Here is a 6,532-nt window from a genome sequence, read left to right as displayed (position 1 = left end):
TAGTACAGGTCCTCTAAGAAGCAGATTCCAAGACAGGATTCAAGGTGTAAAGATTTGATTGGGAAAAATTCCTGTGTTGAAAGGAGGGAGAAGGCTAACACGGTCATGAGACCATCGTGTAAGTCTGACCCCAAGTGATAGGAAGAGGGAGAGAAGGTTAATTAGAAGAGTCCTGGGCTCCTGTGCAATGTTATAAAGGTTCAGCCAAGCTGCCATGGACTTCTGGAGCTAAAGTTGGCAGACAAAAAGGCCCATGTCTCCTATGAATAAGGCTCCCCACGTATCCTGACAACACTCAATCTTCACAACACTCAACCACTGAACCCGAGGAAGCAGCCCCGGGAGGAAGTCCTTGATACAAAATCACTGATAGATTTCCAAGCACAGCAACCTTCAAGGGGCCTCAGTCAGTCACACCAGAGGTAGAAGACGTGGGAAGCTCATTCTCAGGACAACCATAATAGCCATATGAAGAACAGAAGACGACAGACAATTCCAGGGAGAAGGACAGCAAGGACAACTAGATGGAGGTTGAAACCCACCTGGAATGAATCAATCTTTTTACAATATATGAGGGTAAAACAGAAGCTGTCAAATGGGGAAAACTGAAAACAGTATATGGGCCCAGCAATAGGATAATGATCATTTTAAACCATGAATATTCATGAATGAAATACTACATGGTCAATAATTTGGATTTTTTTTTAAAGATTTTATTTATTTATTTGAGAGAGACCCAGTCAGCGAGACAAGGAACACAAGCAGGGGGAATGGGAGAGGAAGAAGCAGGCTCCCAGAGGAGCAGGGAGCTCTATGCGGGGCTCAATCCCAGGACCCTGGGATCATGCCCTGGGCCAAAGGCAGACACTTCACAACTGAGCCACCAAGGCGCCCCAATAACTGGGATCTTAAAGTAAGGGATTTCAATCTCCCCCCACCCAATAACAGACACAAACACACACACACACACACTTTACTCCCACAGTAACAAATTGATTGGTTAGGTGTAAGGACATTAGCCACATTGCTAAAAAAGCATATAAATGTGCTGAGCAAAGGAGCTGAAAGTCAAGTACACATGTATGTGAGGGACAGAAAGGATCTCTCCTTTTTATTGGACTGGCATTTTTCTATGGGAATTCAAAACATACTGGGCTGAGCATCTGGTGCCCCAACTAAAAAGAAAGGAATTATCAAAGTCACAAGGGGAAGGTCATGCAGAATGATGACACACAGACCAAGATACCTGCAAAAGAAAGAAGTGAAAAATCTGATCCACACTGGATGTTTCCAAACTAAGCTTAGAACAGAGATATCTCAGAGGCGTAACTGTATGATCAGAGTGGCCATCAAGATATTTTCTCTTAGAAGGACTGGATTAGTAATTCAAAACAATAAATAATTCAAAAACGATCAGTTACCTATTGTTCTGTATCACCAATAAAGGTTGAAATCAAGACGTACATCTTATCTGTTTACCCCCAGATCTTAATACTGTTGTTTGCCCTCAGTGGGGATCAAAGACCTGTTTCTTGAATTAAATTTCAATATATGAAATAGCTAAGAACATTGTCCAGTGGAATTATCAATGTTACCCATTAAGTATTGTCTTAGATGGTTTTTCCCTAACATCTTCATGCAGCTACCTGGGTGAAATTTTTGGAACTAATTAGTATTGTTGGTTTTTATTAAGCAAGATGGTTCTTGTTAAATGGTGATAACACTTTTTAGAGTTCTATTCAATGATCAATTTAGATTTTAGTAATGAAATGGGGGAAGAAACAAGTCATGTGAGTTAAACAAGGTTGCACAGCAGAAACCAACTATAATGGGTTGAACTGTGCGCCCTCAAAAGATATGTTCAAGACCTAACCCCCAGTACCTATGAATGTTGACCTTTTTTGGAAATAACCTTTGCAGATGTAATTAACATATGTTAAGATGAGGACACACTAGACTAGGATGGGCAATAAATTCAATCAGTGATGACTTCAGAAGAGGACAGACACTCAGAGGGAAAGATACACAGAGAAGTCATGGGATGTTGGAGGCAGAGATTGGAGTGATACAGCTACATGGGATGAGAAGAATTGCAAGTCAACACCAGTAGGTAGGAGAAAGACATGGCACACATTCTTTCTCAGAGACTCCAAAGGGAACCAAACCTGCTGACACCTTGATTTTGGACTTACAGTCTCCAGAACTGTAAAAGAATACATTTCCGTTGTTTCCAGCCACCAAGTTAGTGGCTGTCATGGCAGCCCTAGGAAACTTATAAATGAACTCTGTTCGTTTTGATCCTGGATCTATGTTACAGAGTGCTTAATGAAAAACAAACAAACAAACAAAAAAACTAATCTTCTTAAATGGTGACATTGAAACAGAATCCATGCAGACTGGAGTATGTCACATCATCAGTAGCTCTCCTTTGAAATGAGGCCACACCCACCACCTACGCCCTATGTTGTAATGAGCTTGAAGGCTGACAGAGCAGGAGTATATATATATATATGTATATATGTATATATATATATATATATATACACATACACACACACATACACAGGAGGGGCTGGTCCAGGCACCTTGTTTTCTAAACTGCTCAGAGGAGCAAGGCACCATTCATAATGCTTGGTGAATGCTTCCTTGGTGAATGGTATTGAGGAGCCTGGAAACAAAACCAGGCCGGCCCCTCAGCAACTCTGAGCAGCTGTTAGGGAGCCAACAAGATTGGGCCATTTGAACATGCCTCACCAAGTTCATTAGGACATACCAGCACACATTATTATAACTGAAAATCATGTACCAGAACAGACTCTTTTGGAAATAGGTTATTATCACCTGGCTGTTCAGTAACACAGCTTCTCATAGATGTTGTTAACTATACCACTATCCTTAGACAAAGCTGAACTATGATGACCCTCTTTTCCAATTACAGTAATCATATCTCTGGTATGCCGTTGTTGTTGAAATGTGATGAATTCACAAGTTTGTTTGAAGCCTGGTCTCAAAAATGTAAGCATTTCTCTTAGCAAAAACTATGGCTTCCTAAGGACTTTCTCAGTGTTAGGGATAAGGAATAGAAAAATCTCTTGAAAGAATCATTCAATGCTGCTGGTAATGCTGTTGCTATCGTTGGCTTCTTGAGAAGAAAATTGCACATCCCCTTAAATTTGAGGAAAAGGGTTTTCCTTTAGATATCAGACTTAAAATATATATGTGTACCCACAAAGACACACACATTGAGGTATACAGGAAAAGCAAAAGAAACAAAAGGAAAAAGACGTCAAATACATTTTTAAATGAAGGTTGATATTTTCAGATCCTTAAGTAAATTAAAATTTTTTAACTTCAAGAACATCTAAGTAGTTGTTGAGTTTTAAGGATATACTTCATTGTTATATAAATGATGCTAAATACATTGCTCTGAGATATCAAATCTATGTGGGATTTTCCTTCCTTGATGAAGACGATTCATTCCTGTGATATGCTTTTTTTTTTTTTTTTTTTTTTTTTTTTGCCAGTTACTCTGATAACCAAAGGTAAAACAACAAAAGAACCAGAGGGCTGCCTTCTGCAACATCAGATAAAAGGAAGATGGTATAAAAGAATTATTTAACATAACATAAAACACTGTCAAATGTGACAGAACTCATCAGACACCCAGGGATCTTGCACCTAGAAAGGCAGGGCATAGTTTTAAAAAACAAAAATGCTGAACGAGAATGATATAGCCTAGGGCAATACCTTGGATATGGGGAAGTGCAGCTTAAGGTTGGCTTTCCAAAAGAAGATTCCTATGGATACCAGGATCCTACAGTAAGGTAAAAAGTATCTTGAGTTTCTAAAATGTGGTAGTATTTAAGATGACTCCTAGCTGGCCTACATAGAGGAAAGTTTTATATTTTAGAAAACTCATTTTCTACAAAGTAAGCAATACAGGGACTAGATTCAATGGAGGATGGAAAGATGTAGCCAGCACTTACTGACTTGTCTATCCAAATTCTCCTCCTCAATACATATGATTACAACACTGGCCTCTCAGAAGCCATGCCCTTAAAATGCCTGCCTAACCTGGGTTTAGCCAATTGGTTGAACCTGGTTTACCTTTCACACCACTGGGGCAATGAATTTCTTCTTAGGGAAGGAATTAGGCATACAATATCATAGACATGGTTTGGTTGGTTTCTTGATCAGAGAAGACATAAACTTAGAAACCATAAGCACTTTTTTTCTGCTAAGTACACATGGATAGATTCAAGTCTGCAGTGAAAGAAAAAAAAAGTATGAAAAGGAAAAGCAATACCTGTATGGGAAAAGTAAAGATGTAAGAAATTCTTATATAGGATTTAAGTTCCTGGTTCTAGCTTGTTCCTGAGGACCAGCAGCNTTCACACCACTGGGGCAATGAATTTCTTCTTAGGGAAGGAATTAGGCATACAATATCATAGACATGGTTTGGTTGGTTTCTTGATCAGAGAAGACATAAACTTAGAAACCATAAGCACTTTTTTTCTGCTAAGTACACATGGATAGATTCAAGTCTGCAGTGAAAGAAAAAAAAAGTATGAAAAGGAAAAGCAATACCTGTATGGGAAAAGTAAAGATGTAAGAAATTCNATACCTGTATGGGAAAAGTAAAGATATAAGAAATTCTTATATAGGATTTAAGTTCCTGGTTCTAGCTTGTTCCTGAGGACCAGCAGCACCCTGTACTACAAGATGATCTTCATAATAGTTTCCACCTTTCAATTAAAATTTTTCTGTGGGCTTTTGTTATTTTTCAATTACCGAGTGACAAGAGTAACAAGATAACTGCTATACTGCTAGCAAGATAAGTTATCTGGTAAAACTAGAAGAGTTAAAACAAAGAGTGATGTGGTAAGATTTCAGTAATTCTAGGTGGAGACATCCACAATTCTTGTCATGCCTTATAAGAAAAACCAGACCTATGTGCATCATGGTAAAACAATTTAAAAATAAAGGACAACAAAAGGATTTTAAAAGCAAAGATAAAAGGTACTTTACATTCAGAGAAGCAGTAAGACTGTTAACTGACTTCTCAACAGAAACAATACAAGTCTGAAGATAATGGAATGGGGTTTTTTTTTGGTGTGTGTGTGTGTGTGTTTAATGGTATCTTTAAAGTTCTAAAACCAAGAACTGCCTGCCTGGAATTCAAAACCCATTGAAAACAGCATTCAGAGAGATAAAAATAAAGACATTCCAATAAAAACAAAACCAAACAATCTGTCAACACTGCACCAACTCTCAAGTGGGGAGAAGAGAGAGACAGAAGGAAAGAAAGAAGGAAGGAAAGAAAGGAAGGAAAGAAAGAGAGGAAGAGAAAAATGAAAAGGAAAAGNCAATTTAAAAATAAAGGACAACAAAAGGATTTTAAAAGCAAAGATAAAAGGTACTTTACATTCAGAGAAGCAATAAGACTGTTAACTGACTTCTCAACAGAAACAATACAAGTCTGAAGATAATGGAATGGGGTTTTTTTTGGTGTGTGTGTGTGTGTGTGTGTGTGTGTGTGTGTGTGTGTGTTTAATGGTATCTTTAAAGTTCTAAAACCAAGAACTGCCTTCCTGGAATTCAAAACCCATTGAAAATAGCATTCAGAGAGATAAAAATAAAGACATTCCAATAAAAACAAAACCAAACAAATCTGTCAACACTGTACCAACTCTCAAGTGGGGAGAAGAGAGAGACAGAAGGAAAGAAAGAAGGGAGGAAAGAAAGGAAGGAAAGAAAGAGAGGAAGAGAAAAATGAAAAGGAAAGAAAAAAAAAGAAAAAGAAAAAGGAGAGAGGAAGGGAAATTTCGAAGGGAGGGAGGGAGAAAAGGAAGTAACTCTTCTTTTCAGAACCAAGCCAACAAATAAATGTGGAAGTCTTACAGGATTGTTGTGTGCTAAAGTATGACCTCACAGCCACACAGATTACTAAGCATAATGGATACAAAAAATTGTACCTATATAATGAGAGATCTAGCAATCAAAAGCTCAAGCAAATAGTCAAGTTCAGCATCACTAATTTTAAGCAACCTGACCTTATGCGAGCAATGGGAACAACATACCACCATTATCACCTATAATATCACATCCCTATGAAGTTTTAAGACAGTCTTTTTTAAGATTTATTTGAGAGAGAGAGAGCTGGGAGAGGGGCAGAGAGAGGGANCACAGCCACACAGATTACTAAGCATAATGGATACAAAAAATTGTACCTATATAATGAGAGATCTAGCAATCAAAAGCTCAAGCAAATAGTCAAGTTCAGCATCACTAATTTTAAGCAACCTGACCTTATGCGAGCAATGGGAACAACATACCACCATTATCACCTATAATATCACATCCCTATGAAGTTTTAAGACAGTCTTTTTTAAGATTTATTTGAGAGAGAGAGAGCTGGGAGAGGGGCAGAGAGAGAGCTGGGAGAGGGGCAGAGAGAGGGGGAGAGAGAGAATCTCAAGCAGACTCCCCACTGGGCACGGAACCCAACACAGGGCTCAATCCAGAGATCATG

The sequence above is a fragment of the Ailuropoda melanoleuca genome, chromosome 17 (genome assembly GCF_002007445.2).
Source record: "Ailuropoda melanoleuca isolate Jingjing chromosome 17, ASM200744v2, whole genome shotgun sequence".
Classification (NCBI taxonomy): domain Eukaryota; kingdom Metazoa; phylum Chordata; class Mammalia; order Carnivora; family Ursidae; genus Ailuropoda; species Ailuropoda melanoleuca.
Note: the sequence above shows the minus strand (reverse complement) of the source record.